This window comes from Ictidomys tridecemlineatus, chromosome 9, assembly GCF_052094955.1.
Source record: "Ictidomys tridecemlineatus isolate mIctTri1 chromosome 9, mIctTri1.hap1, whole genome shotgun sequence".
Classification (NCBI taxonomy): domain Eukaryota; kingdom Metazoa; phylum Chordata; class Mammalia; order Rodentia; family Sciuridae; genus Ictidomys; species Ictidomys tridecemlineatus.
The window spans coordinates 140,397,219-140,412,662 of record NC_135485.1 but is presented as its reverse complement, the minus strand read 5'-3'; the positions used below and the strand labels follow the sequence as shown (position 1 = coordinate 140,412,662).

Genomic DNA, 15,444 nt, shown 5'->3' with positions numbered 1-15,444 from the left:
TTGTTGGTCTCTGAGTATGTTCTAGAGAGCAGGATTTTTATGTCTACTCATCTGCCTTATATTTCTGGCTTATTCTTTCTTTTTTAAAGGTTCTTAGAGGTTGCCTGGGGGAAATGACACAGCTCTTTGCTTGCATAACAAATTGACTTGGAATAAAGCTAAGGTGGGATCTATATGATATTTCACTTCAGCTATCTGAGCAATTTTAATGATGCAGGATGGTTGCTGAATCATTGGATTAGCAGTAGCAATTAATATAAAAAATCATAGACCAAGCTGTAGGGGATGTAAGGGCCTGTTTTGATTTAGTGGCCACGTATACATTTGACATTTATTGTAATGGTTTCCTCATAGCATCTTCTATCTTTCAACTCTGTCCCACTGCTTTTGATGTGATAATGCCATCTCCTATTCAGTTATTTATGTGTGAACACGAGCTTTTCATTCAAATTGGGGTATTTTTATGAAAACAAGGAGGCTCTAGTCATAATTAGTCTGAACCAACAGACATAAGACAGGATGAACTGGGAACACAAGAACGAGGGTCCTCTGACTGCCAACACATTCAAATCCTAATCCAGACCCTTGTTTAACCAGTTTAAGAAGCAGAAACTACAAGGCTGTTTCTAACAAGTGAAAATGTAATGTCATTAACTTCAAATTTAAAAAAATGCTTTGTATTTAGGATAAGTAGCAGGGAGACTAACCACAGGTGAGGTGTGACATCTTACATTGCAGGAAGGGGCAGAAGGGCCAGCCACCTGGTACAGGGTGGCAGTCTAGGTGAGAGTGGAAGGCTGTACTGGTCAAAGTTTCCTTTAAGTGAATAAAAAATTAATGGGCATGTTCTGGCAGACTTTGTGTATTTCTAATAGGAACGTCAAATATGGGTAATACTTGAATGTGTCTGATAATCACCAACTAATATTAAACTGACCATTTAAATTATGTGAATACAAATAAATGGAGTCAGCATTCATAAAAGGGTAAAGGTGGAAATAAGTGGTGACTACTTTGCTTGTCAGAGCATAGCTGGAATAACTGTTTCCGTGAAAATACTGAAACAGGTGTGACAGATGGGCCTCATTTTCTCACTTGCCTTCTACTTTTTCCCATTCTCTTTCCTTCCTTCCTTTATTTTTTCTTTTATTTATTTATATTTATTATTCTAATTTGTTACACAAGACAGCAGAATGCATTACAATTCATATTACACATACAGAACACAATTTTTCATATCTTTGGTTGTATGCAAAGTATACACACACCATTCATGTCTTCACACATGTACTTAGGTAATGTGTCCAGCTCATTCCGCCATCATTTCTACCCCCATGCACACTCCCTTCCCTCCCAACCCTTTGCCCTATCTAGAGTTCCTCTATTCCTCCCATGCTCCCCCTCCCTACCCCACCATGTATCAGGCTCCTTATATCAGAGAACACATTTGGCATTTGTTTTTTTGGGGGGATTGGAACACTTTACTTAGCATTATCTTCTCCAATGCCATCCATTTACCTGCAAATGTCATGATTTTATTCTCTTTTAATGACGAATAAAATTCCATTGTGTATATATGCTGCATTTTTTTAATCCATTCATCTACTGAAGGGCATCTAGGTTGGCTCCACAGTTTAGCAGTTGTGAATTGTGCTTCTATAAACATTGATGTGGCTGTGTCCCTGTAGTATGCTGTTTTTAAGTCCTTTGGGTATACACCAAGGAGAGGGATAGCTGGGTCAAATGGTGGTTCCATTCCCAGATTTCCAAGGAATCTCTATACTGCTTTCCATATTGGCTGCACCAATTTTCAGTCCCACCAGCAATGTATGAGTGTACCTTTTTCCCCACATCCTCACCAACACTTACTGTTGTTTGTGTTCTTAATATCTGCCATTCTAACTGAAGTGAGATGAAATCTTAAAGTAGTTTTGATTTACATTTCTATAATTGCTGGAGATGTTGAACATTTTTTCATATATTTGTTTATTGATTGTTTATCATCTTTTGAGAGGTGTCTGTTCAGTTCCTTGGTGCACTTACTGATTGGGCTATTTATTGTTTTTGGGTTTTAGCTTTTTGAGTTCTTTATATACCCTACAGATTAGTGCTCTGATGTGTGAGTGGTAAAAATTTGCTTCCAAGAGGTGTGCTCTCTTTTATTGTCAAAATGACTGTATTACCAAAAGCACTATACAGATTTAATGCAATTAAATCAAAATCCCAATGACATTCCTCATAGAAATAGAAAAATCAGTCATGAAATTCATCTGGAAAAATGAGAGACCCAGAATAACTAAAGTAATCCTTAGCAAGAAGAGTGAAGCAGGTGACATCACTATATCAGACCTTAAACTATACTACAGAGCAATAGTAACAAAAACAGCATGATATTGACACCAAAATAGACTGGTAGACCAATGGTTCAGAATGGAGGACACAGAGACTAACCCACATAATTACAGTTACCTTATATTAGATAAAGGCACCAAAAACATACACTGGAGAAAAGACAGCATCTTCAACAAGTGGTGCTGGGAAAACTGGAAATCCATATGTAACAAAATGAAATTAAACCCCTATCTCTCACCATACACAAAACTCAACTCAAAGTGGATCAAAGATCTAGAAATTAAACCAGAGACACTGTACCTATAAGAAGAAAAAGTAGGCCCTAATCTCAAACATGTTGGATTAGGCCCCAACTTCCTTAATAAGACTCGTATAGCACAAGAATTTAAATCAAGAATCAATAAATGAGATGGATTCAAACTAAAAAGTTTCTTCTAGGCAGAATAAAAAATCAGTGAGGTGACTAGAGAGCCTACATCTTGGGAGCAATCCTTCTTTTCTTTTCTTTTTTCTTTTTTTGTCATTTACCTCCCTAGTTGCATAAACTGACTGGGCAGAAAAACCACAAGTATTCCAAGAACAGTTCTTAGGAAATGGAGATCTGATAGTTACTGTAGTTACTGCAGTTACTGAAACATCAAGCATGGGACATGATGGGCAAAAACCCCTCACCTGAGTTTCAGATGAATTCCAAATGTGTCACCCAAGCCACACCCACCAGCATGTGAGCTAGAGAACCCTGACCCTGTTTCATCCTGGTCTCTCAGGCACCCTCATGCATATTAGCTTGCTAAAGCCTTTACCCTTCATCAATGACTGAGGTTCTGTTTTAAAACATTATGATAGGCTATCAGCCGTGTTTCCAATTAAACAGCTACTGGGACAGCCATCCTGAGATAGTGGAAGAAACTCCAACATTAATCTTTAGATGGGAACATATGTTGAAGAGCACAGAGTTGATTTGTTTTTTACTCTACAGATTAAAAACAAGAGAAACATCATAGAGATAAAAGCTCAATTGTAAGGCTGATTGAATATAGAAATTTCTTTGGAAGCAGCCAACTTTCCTTTTCTGTGAATGTTGGAGATGAGGTTGAATGACTAATTTTCAAAAAATATTATTGAATTGCTGCATTAGGAATGAGACAAAGTTTTCATAGCCATCGACAGACTCGTTTCTCTCCTATTATGTTCCTGTCATGTGATTTTTTAAAAAATAAGGACTTACTACTTCCTTTGAGAATGTTTACACACTTTTTCATTAATTAAGGAATAATTATTAAACATTTGCATGTATATAAATTTGGTGAGGATTTTTCAACTCAGGAAGTTGTTCTCATTTACTGCTAAAGAATTTTATAATGAGACACAAAACTCACAACTACATTCATTCTTGGGATATGATTTATGAATAAACATTACTTGAGGCACACAAAGACTGGTGACATCTGAGTCAGTGAAATTTTGTCTGTCTCTCCTTGTTTTTTGAGAGATGACAAAAGAGCAATCTTTTGGAGCTTTATAATGTTAAAAATTATCTAGACGTATTTTCCCCGGGGAACAACTGTGTTAGAACCCACTCTAATTCTCAGTCCTCGAAATGTATTTGCTCTTTTTTCAGGCTAGGTGATTGTGCATCCCTGGTGGACTATTAACCTAGTACAACAAATTACTGTAGATGAAACACTATGATTATTTCATTTAAGATTCCATATATATGCCTTTAATTAATTCCCATTCATTAGAAAACACTAATAACTCAAAACTGCCACAAACCAAAAACAAATGGTCCACAAAGCATTTTCTTTTTCTTCTGAAGCTCTTACAATGCACTGTTACCATTAACCAGCCTCTCTCTATTAAACTTAAGTGGCCAATTGAGATAATCCATTCTGAGTCTGTTCTTCCACCACTGATGAAGACTAGGGTGTCAGGGTTAGGGGTAATATCCCTTTAGCCTTCTGAGCTCTCTGGGCAGACTTGGGGACCTTGCCATCTCCAGCAGCTCTCCTGACCACTGCTTTGATGACACCCACAGCAACTGTCTGCCTCATATCCTGAATAGCAAAATGACTCAGAGGATGGTGGACAGAGAAGCCCTCAACACGCTTGTGCTTTTCTGGAACCTATTGATGATGGCAGAATCACCAGATTTTAAGAATTTAGGACCATCTTCCAGCTTCTTACCAGAAGGGTGATTAGTTTTTTCTTTCAGCTCAGCAAACTTACGAGCAATGTGAGCTGTGTGACAACCCAGGACAGGGGCGTAGCCAGCACTGATGTGGCCTGGGTGGGTCAGGATAATCACTGAGCAGTGAGACCAGCTGCGTCCATTGATGGGTAATTTCTGCCATCACCAGCAACTTTGCCACGGCAAACATCTTTGACGGATATGTTCTTGACATGGAAGCCCAGGAAGAGCTTCATGGTGCATTTCAACAGACTGTGCTTCAGTTGTGACATCAATGGAGCACAGGTGACCACCATGCCCATTGGCTTGAGAACACCAGTCTCCACTGGGTCCACAGGGACAGTACCAAGGCCACCAATTTTGTAGATATCCTGGAGGAGCAGGTGCAAATGCTTGTTAGTGGGAGGAGTAGGTGGCAGGAAGCAATCTAAAGCTTTGGGCAGCGTGGTTCCACCGGACACTGCCATCTTTATGGGTGACTTTCCATCCGTTGACAAAAGGCACATTAGCACTTGGCTCCAACAGGTTGTCACCATTCCAACAAGAAAGTACATTTTTAAATTCTTGTTTTCACCCCATCCGCCATTCCCCTTATATTTTAATAAAAGCTTAAAAGCATATGTGTGGTTTGAAATCAGGCTCTGTTCCCCATGGGGGACCAAGTTAATGTTGCAGCTAACGTATCTGTCTCTTTGCACATACTCTTTTCCTCACCAAGAATGCCTGTTCTGGTCTTGCTTTGCCTTTTCTATTGCAGTTCATTTTCCACCCCTGAAGTGTTCTTAGACAATGTCACTGAACTTTTATGTCATATAATTTGTGATCTTTTCTTGCCCATTTAGCGTCATATCCTATGCTTGTAGGTTAGCTCTAGTGCTCCATGTTCTCTTTGCATTTGTACATTATTTCCTCTACTAAATGATAGGTTTGCTTGTTTTGTTGTTCCAGGGCCTATAGCTTTTATTTCAATGCATTTCCCCATAGGGATAAGTAGCTGCCTTGACCATGTGAACACTGGGTAAGTGCTTGAAGACTAATTTATTTGAATATGATGGATACGTCAAGTTCAAAATATCTGCAGGAGAGGTTGGTTGAATGGACCTCAGCTTGCCTGGATTCCAGACGTCACTGGAATCCAGTAGGTGGATTCCTTTTGACTGAACTGGGAATGGGCAGGTTAGATGAGTCAGACTGAAATAATAAGTTTGTACTGATAAATTAATGCACTGGATGGGTCAGATTTTTGACTTTTTTTTTTTTTTTTGAGGAAATTCTGCTCCCCCTAGAGATCATTCAGGTCATACCACAGACATGTGCTCTTTATGTCTACACGGCTGAATGAGCCCATGTGACTGGCATAGTCTATCTTTAGTTGAATCAGTATGTTATCTCCTCAATTCTAAATTATTAGTACTGTAAGAGACACCAAAGTTTGAAAAATATCTTTTGTGAGTAGGGAAGGTAAATAAAAAAGGGAAAAAAGGAAGAGAGACATGATATATATGTAGTAATTTTAAATTAAAAAAAATGATTGTTGAACCCTATTAGTTGATATCTCCACAAATAGAACTCTAAAGTTTCCATCATAAAGTATTACTATAGCTTATTTTCACTAGTAGTCCTTTCCTATATTAAAGTTTCCTAATTTTTAAATAAAAGAATTTATACTTTTCAGATAATAAAAATTTTCATTTTGAAAGTAGACATTAGAATCTGTACAGTATTTCCTCAGATTCAGCTATCATTTTGTCTAGGTTTAGAATTCTACATGACTTCAAAAGAGAAGAGAACTTCTTTATATTACTTACACTCTCCCTAGAGAGTCTATTTGTAGCATTTAACTTAGTAGGTCTTTTTTTAAAAAAATATTCCCTTATAATCTATATTAATTTAAACAATCTCTCAAATAATGGTACAGTTATATATAAAACCTATGAAAACAGCCCTTCTGGCTGTCACAAATATTACTTTTAAGTTTTATGTTCTATAGAATATTATTTGAGCAAAATTTTCAGTTTTATACATAATGTGAAAAAAAGGAGCTGGTCTGGTGTCACCACCTGGCACATGAGTCAGAAGGTGCAAACCATGCTTGCAAGACTTTATGAAGACACTGACCCACTTACAAGGGCAGAGTCTTATTACCAAGACTTCCAACCCCATTCGTGGGAAGTAAGTTCCCATCTATAAATTTTCAGAGAGGACATCTTCAATCACAGTAATGAATTTGCAAAATTTACCTCTAGTTCTATCTTTACATTTATCTATCTATAGATTTATCTATCTGTCTGTCTATCTATCTATCTATCTATCTATCTATCTATCTATCACCTATATAGACTTGCTTTCTGGACATTAACAGTCAGGAACAACCTGATCTATTCCCCGCCCCTATTTTTGGACTTTTGGCTTTTGTATTTCAAAAGTCACATTTTTTAGATTGTGTTCTTTGCTCTGTCATTAAGAAGTACAGGCTTGTTTGTAGTAGAGTTAAATCTACAACCTATATTTATCTTTAAAGATAACCATTGGTTTATCATCCTTAGCAACTTAGTGAGACCCTCAGAATATAGTGAGACCCTGTTTAAAAATGAAAAATAAAATGGGCTGAGGATGTAGCTCAGTCATAAAGTGTCCTGGGGTTCAATCCCCAATACCAAAATTTATAAAATAAGTCAAAAAATAAAAGTAGATTAAAATAAAACAACCATTGAAATATATTGCAACATCTAAAGAAATCTTTATGTTCAAGATAACTTTCTGTAGTGATTTTTTCTCTTTGTTATAGAGTTAATGCCATTTCTTGTTCCACTAGAAAAAAGTCTCAATCCGCATATTTATTTTTCATATGTAAGAATTTTGCAATGACATATTACTAAACCAGGTTTCCTGACAGTGCAAAGAAAACGTGGTGTTTGATCATTACCAAGTGTGTTCTGAGGATCAATCTAGATTTAGGGCAGTGCCGCAGCAGAAAACAAATGTTCTTTTTATTACTCAACTTTATTAACAGAACTGTCCTACAGGTTTGTCTCTAAAAATATTCGGATCTCTCTTTAATCAGCAAAACAAAATATCAATACTTTAGTCATTTGTCATAGAATTCAATATTGGATTGACTTTGAATCATTACTTGCCAAAGGCTTAACTGAGGCATTTGATGTCTGGGTCTGTCACACGTGTTAAGTACACATTTCTTTAGGCTCTGTACTGACTGAAAGCAGTAAGCAAAGTGAAGGGACTATTGGATTTAATTTCCACGAGAAACGTTTTAATCATCACACTGTCTAATACATATGCAAGTCAGATTAAAACTTGGGCCATTCCTGGGATGAGGAAAGAGGAAGGAGAGGTATTCTATGCTTTACAATTATCTGCTAAATATCAAAAGGTCTCTTTGAGTCAGGTGTTAGTATGCTCATTTGCAAAGGAGTCAATTAAGACTCTGAAATCTGTAAAACTTTAAACACACATTCCAGTGAGCCATGATAGGCAGAAGGGCTCCTCACAGGTGCAAGTACCCAGAGCCCTGGAACCTGTGATTATATTACATGGCAAACGGGGCGCTGCAGATGTAATTGAGGTCGCAGAACTTTAAAGAAGGAGATTAATCCAGAATTATGCTGGTGGGCACAATGTAGTGAACTCTTAAAAACAAAAGCTGTTCTCTGCCTGGAGACAAGAGAGATGTAACACATGGAGAAGACACTGCAAGTGTCACCACAACATGACACTCTTATGTGCTTATTAATGGAATCCTGTATATTTTCTACTATACTATAACTTCTAGGTATCATGATTTTACCTTTCTAAAATTAAAATAATTTAATTGAGAAGGGAGCACCTTATTTAAAACTTTATGATCTCTAGTGTTAGATAAATTTTCAGATAAAATAGATGCAAATATTTGTTAAAAAATGTTACTGCTCTTGCTTTTGCTAAAAAAAAAAAATCATTAAAATAAATGGCTTTTTAAAAATCCTAGCCATGATTTTGCAATAATTTACAAAAGATAATACTATTGATTAATAAGAGTTATATATGTGTGTGTATATATGTACATATATAAACATATATATACATACACACATGTATTTATGTGTGTATTGACAGAGTGAAGGAGAGTTCAAAGAAACAGTGCAGATTTCCTCACAAGACAGAAATTTTATCAGATACCCATGCTCTGAATCCTCTCAGGGTGACACAAAAGATGATCCTATTTCATTTGCCCACACACTTGTCTTATGTTACAGGAAAGCAACCTCAAAAGTATGATACTCGGTGCTTACGTAGGGGCTGCTGGCAATCTGGCCTTCCTTCCCTCAGGTGAGACAGACTTACCTCACCTATAAAGTTAACAAACCTTCTCCAGGGAGTGGAGGACAATGTCCTCCTTTTTATTTATTAGTATAATAATAATATGCAGCAAATGTCACTGGGAAGATGCATTCCAAGTCTCTAACTTACCAGGCCTTGCTATTTAAACATTTTCCTCAGTTAAAAGGCTTGGACCAAGTGTAATCATGAAATATTCAAGGAAATCATATTTCAACCCACAGTCATCTTGAAAATGAGTGAACATACCTGGTTATTTTAGCTGAACTCGCTAATCAGATCTCCACAGTTATTTATACCCCTGCAATATTGTTTATTCTGATTCAAGTCCTTTGCCAAATCTCTATGTCCAGGTTTATTATTGGCTTTAGATTTTTAGCAGGCCACTTTTTTTACAATACCACCATGATATAATTGGGTTTTCACTACTGTTAGATTTAGGGAAAGGATTCAAAAACCAGGTTGTTGGGTATTTTGAGGTCCTTCCTGCATTCCTGATTCAAATCTACCTTCCTTCCAGAAGCAGTGTATTCAGTGTATTCTGAAGTGGTATTTACTCCAAAATAAATATGGGCATGGACTAAAAGATGATCAGAAATTCTACAAAGTGATTTCACAAATCTCCTGGCTGATTAATCCCTATGTTACTGTTATTGTTTGACTTTGTAAGACTGAGGGCAAAGAGGAACAATGATAAACAGAATCATCTCTAACATGTTTGAGATTTCGTATTTACCTACCCATGAAAGTTTCCCTTCTATCCCAAACTTAAAGAAGTTAGGGAATTTAATCTGCTCCTGCCTGTTTGAGCTATATGGAGAAACAAATTACATATATGTGTATGTGTGTACATCCATGTGTACACACACATATAGGGGTTATGTGTATATATATGCACATATATTTACAGATACATATATATTTCTGTAGTATATGTATAGAAAAAATTGTTTCAAAGAATTAGGTTGATAAACAGAATCATCTCCATAACCATGGAGGCTCAAAGGCTGGAAACTCTTTGGCATGAGATGAAGCCATAATCTTCAGGCAGAATTTCTTCTTCTTCATGGGAATCTAAGTTGTGTTCTTAAGACTTTTTTCAATTGATTGGATGAGGCCCATCTTCATTGCAAAGAGGATCTCCTTTACTTAAAGTCCACCAATTGCAAAACACAACATGGTAGCACCCAGATTAATGTTTGACTGGATAACTGGGTAGTTGCATAGCCAGATGATAGCTGAAAAGTATTAATCAGACCATTGCTTGGGATCTGGATAGAAGACCCATCTTGATACACGATTTACTTTATGTCGAAATTCCTGGTACTGTGATATTATACAGCATTTTTGTTGAGATTGCATGGTCTGTAACATTAGAGTGCTGGAAGCAGGTGACCCTGTCTGTCCTTTCCCTTTTATTTTTGTTTCCACACTTAGGTTCCCAGATATCACCCCCCAAAAAAAATACCATATCTGCTAAATAAGAAGCTAACAATAGGAGATATTACCTTGTTAAGAAGTGAAAGTTCATTAGTCCTTATGTACCATATATTTTTTAAAAATAATTAAACTCCTTGTTTTTTAGGATTTTTATTGATAAATTATAATTATACACAATGACTCACTGTGATACATTTGTACACACACACAGCACAGTCTCTTTCATTCTCCTGTACTCCCCTTTTCTCTTTCTTCTTCTCCCCCTGCCCAAACCCCTGGTCTCACTTCTACTTTCACAAGTTCCCTTTCATCTCTTTTCTTTTTTTCTCTCTAGCTTCTGCATATGAGAAAGCTCATACAACCTTGACTATCTGACCCTGGCTTGCAGCACTGAGCAGGATGATAAACCACATGTTCAGAAATGCTGTTCCACCTGTGTGGCAAGTGGGGAGAAATGCACAATACCTAATGTTTTCATGGTACAGTGAAGGTGAGTAAAAATTAGGAAGCTAATCCTTACAAGAACACTATACCAGTTCTTGGACAACAATTTTATACTTAAAAAAAAACAAACATATGACTCTTCTTTATTGACAGACAACATAGTATTTAAAATGAAAAGATCAGAATTTCTGTTTAATGTTGATCTTTTCTTCCTGCTCTTCCTCCCTGCTCTGTTCTTGGTTGTTCTCATTATATCAAAGAAGACATTTGGTATTTGTTTTTTAGGGATTGGCTAGCTTCACTAAGCATAATCTGCTCTAGTGCCAGATACACTAGGTGGGAGGGAAAGGGAGAGAAAAGGGAAATTGCATGGTAATGGAGGGAGATCCTCATTGTTATACAAAATCACACATAAGAGGGGAACGGGTAAATAAACAAGGAGAGAAATGAAATACAGTAGATGGGGTAGAGAGAGAAGATGGGAGGGGAGGGGAGGAGGGATAGTAGGGGATAGGAAAGGTAGCAGAATACAACTGTTACTAATAGGGCATTATGTAAAAATGTGGATGTGTAACCAATGTGATTCTGCAATCTGTATTTGGGGTAAAAATGGGAGTTCATAACCAACTTGAATCTAATGTATGAAACATGATATGTCAAGAGGTTTGTAATGTTTTGAACAACCAATAAAAAAAAAATAAAATAAAATATTTTTAATTTGTCAAAAAAAAAAAATCTCAAGAGTCCTTAAAAGCTTTGAACCCAGAAACCTACTATTAGAGATGACACAATATTTTTGTAGAATAAATGATTTCATATTATTTCTAGGATTCATATATTTAAATCACAAGAGAGGATAATTTTATTAGCATATACTCCATTTTACTTAATATTATGAATCACAGTATTTGTTCCAGACAAGAGTTGATGTAGCTCTAATTAAAGTTCTATTTTATATATACTTATAGCCTTCCTCTGTCCTTGTACTGCTAATTTTAATAATTCAAATATAATCTCTCCTTTATCACAGTCTTTTATTCTTTTAATATTATTCAATCTTAGAAGTAGTCATCTTTCTGAAATTTTAGTAACTTTATCATTTAATAATTTTATTGGAAGCTTGGTTATTGCTCATAAAATTCAGAAACTCTCATAAATAGTCCACAGCATGGCTAATATATATATTAAAAGAGGTGCACTCAGACTAGGAAACTTGTAATTTGTAATAATCCTATGAAAGCCAATAATTTATAAAGACATTTTATTACATAAAATAAACTTTAAAAATTTGAAAAAATAAATAAATAACTTTTTCACTTCTGGAAAAAAAGTATACCTAAGGGCAATGTAAATGAAACAAAATTTAAATATCAATTACCTTGTAATAAAGATTTCTATTGTAAAAGAGTTTTTTAAACACTAATCACTCCCAAAATGAAGTTATTTTAAAAATGCTGATTCACGTTTTTTTCTGATGTTGCTGGGTTCCTGTCCTACTGGACCACATTCCTTCATGCTATTTAATATAGTCAAATGATTTAAAAAATTCAATCGACTGCAATGATGAAATGCCCATGGTTGGTGCTTGGCCACTCCTTTTTGAGCTCTGAGAATCTTCTGTCAGGCAGCAAATGAGGGGAAACCTACCCTTGGCATTTGAATTGTTATGTTATGGCAGTAAATATTTCACTAGCTGTTTTCTTGTGATTGCTAATCTGTTATAGGAGAAAGCACTTGGGAATATAATAGAGAGACTATCTGTCCTATCATTAGGATGTGTTTTAAGGGTCTGGAATTATTAACCCACTGGCAAGTCTCTACTCAGGATTTGAGCCCTAATTTGCAGTCTAATGATGGACAAAATCCATTGAAGGGGGCTGGGATGGTCATAATACATTGAGGAGACAGAAAAATTAAGGCCTGCAAGACACACCAGGCTCCCCTCATACTTTTTTTTTATGAATGGCTTCAATATTTGTATCCCAGATACCTCAAATAAGTGCCATTTTTATAATGTAGATGGTTAACGCTCTTTTCTCTCCCTAAAATCCTGAGAGTTACATAATTATCACATCTTTCAGAAGTGCTCCTGAGACAGAGATTCCTGTGTAAATAAGTGAATTATACAGGGATTTCTCCCAGGAGGAAGCACAAAGGTGTGCAGGTCATAGGACAGGAAAATTAAAGCGAGAGTCTTGCATCAGTTAACACCTGTTGCCCAAACAGACAGAGCCAAAAGTCATGCCACAGTCTATCAATCTAAAACAAAGGTGATCTATTAGCCCATGATTGGGGCAGGGAGTGGGTAGCAGTTTCGTCTGGGCTCAGAGGAGTGGTTATTTTGCTGGGCTCCATCTTTGTCTGATTGGACTAGGGTGTGCTTACATGTTTGAAAGTCTTGTATATTGGCTGGTGGTCTGGCCCAAGTGTCTCCAACAAAGTAGTTCAGCTTTATTAAATGCACAGTGTTTGTAAGGTCCTCAGGAAGGACAGCAGAGGGCAGGTTTCTAAGCACAAGTATGTGATGTCTTCCAGTGCCCACGGATCACAGAAAGTTACATAACCAAGCCAGAGCCAGTGCATACAGTGATTATTCAAGGTCATGGACACAAGGAGAAGCAAATCATTTTAGTTCATTATTGCTATGATCTACTGTATGTAAAACACAAAGAGCAGCAAAAAGTAGTTCCAACCTCAGCTAAAGAGAAACTTGGAAGTGTAGGTTACAAATCAGAGGTGTGTGGTCCTTAGGCAAGAGAATAGGGCTCTAGATTCCTGTGGCGGCTAAGCAATGGAATAGGGGCTAGTCTCCTGGTCCCTGCATCTATCCCCTACAACCAGCAATCTGAGTCCTGGGGTGCTGGCTCCTGGAAGAAAAAATGCACTTTAGATGCAGAGAGGGCTTTAAGAGGAGACAAAGGAGTAGTAGACACGAAGAGCAAAAAGGCAACTGTATGAATCTGGACTAAGCAACTACATTGTCTGCCACAGCATCCCTTGACATTGGTCAGACTCCATAATGTTTATCAGTTAATGGACTAGCTGACATGAAGTTTTTAAGATGTTGATTTTCTGAAAGAAGCACACAAAACACAAAGAAGGATTAGCAAGGATAAATCCCATAAATGATTCTTAGCATAACTCATGTTCAGCATCTCATCCCTGTGCATCTCTTCTCCATGTTCAGCATACCTTCCCCAGTCTGGAGTACCACTTCCCTTAGCTATCCATTTTGCAGGACCATATGTGTTGCCTACTGGCGTGACCCAGACATTCATTTCTGAGGAGTCTGTGATCCTCAGTATCGTTCTTCAGTAAGGGTGTAATTGTTGTGATTCTTCCTTCAAACTAGGCATGATGATATTGAGAAAGGCCCTGAATGCCTGAATGACGGACATATTCCTCCATTCTTCTATTACACAGTTACAAGCCTATCCCATCAAGAGGATCAGTGTCAATCGTCTCACCCAGAACAAGTCTTCTCTTTGCCTTTTGGTTTCTAAGCACCATATAACAAGGTGGCAGCTGTAACTTTTGACTTAGTGCAACTTATATAGTGTTTCCTGGTCAAAGTATCCTCCCTCTGTAAACCAAGATCTCTCAATATAAAGGACCAGAAGGTGTGAAACTAGAAATCACAAGTGCTTCTATGTCAGTCACTGGGAGTAGTGGGGAGCAGAGCCACTTATTAAATCCACTGTCCCACCTGCTGTAGATACAGGTTCTAGATGGTTGGCACAAGGTCCATGTCCCATCTTGAAGGGCAGGACCTGATTCCCACACGGGAATATCTACAAGCTGGTGCCATAGCTGGTGCCTTTCAGCACTCTTTAGGGGATGTAGTTTCTAAAAATAGTGATGTTATAAATGAAGGTACCAATGAATCTTTGGTAATATGTCCATAATTTCTATTCTCTTGGTTTAAATTTAGTTAATTTTTTTGAGTGATGCTCTGCAGGATGAATCTTTCAATAAACAAGAGTCTGTGTCCACAGACATTGGTGTGGCAAAGACAGTGCGAGAAAAACCATTGTGCAGGGTCCTGATGAAAGCTCAGGTTTCACCAAGATTCACGTGGGAAGGTTGGTCTAGCTGCCATTCTGAACTGGCTGACAATTAGAGTAATGAAATTCTACCTTATCTTTGAATTAAATACGGCCACTTGTATTTCTGTCATCTTATTTTCACTTTAGACACTAGTGAGTCCAGTAGTGTTACCGTATCTCCTACAGTCATCACCACTCTAATGAAAATAGTCGTGATTGCTGTCTGATGAATTCTTTATCATCTTTGAAAGTAACGTGCCCTCTGGCTCTCTGCAGGATATAATCTTTGGGGTGGGGGTGGGTAGTGATTTTGAATCACTGTCCAATTCACCTCCATGAACCCCAGGGATACCTTCTCAATGCTGTGACAGGGCAAATACAACATCTCCACTTTATGTTATCTGAACCATATGCTATGGTTTAGATAGGAGGTGCCCCCCAAAAGCTCATGTGAAGACAGTGCAAGAATTTTTGGAAAGAGATAATTAGATTATGAAAATTGTAACCTAATTGGTAGATTAATCCACTGATTTGGATTAACTGGGTAGTTACTGTACATAGGTAGGTACACTGGAGGGGGTGGATCACTAGGGTCTGCCTTGGGGTTCATATTTTGCCTTGGTGAGCAGAGCGCGC

General features: G+C 37.3%; 1 pseudogene; it reads right to left on the bottom strand.

Annotated features, from left to right (window-relative positions):
- Positions 1-4,274: 4,274 nt before the first annotated feature.
- Positions 4,275-15,444, bottom strand: part of LOC101967406 (elongation factor 1-alpha 1-like) — a 46,935-nt pseudogene continuing 35,765 nt past the window's right edge.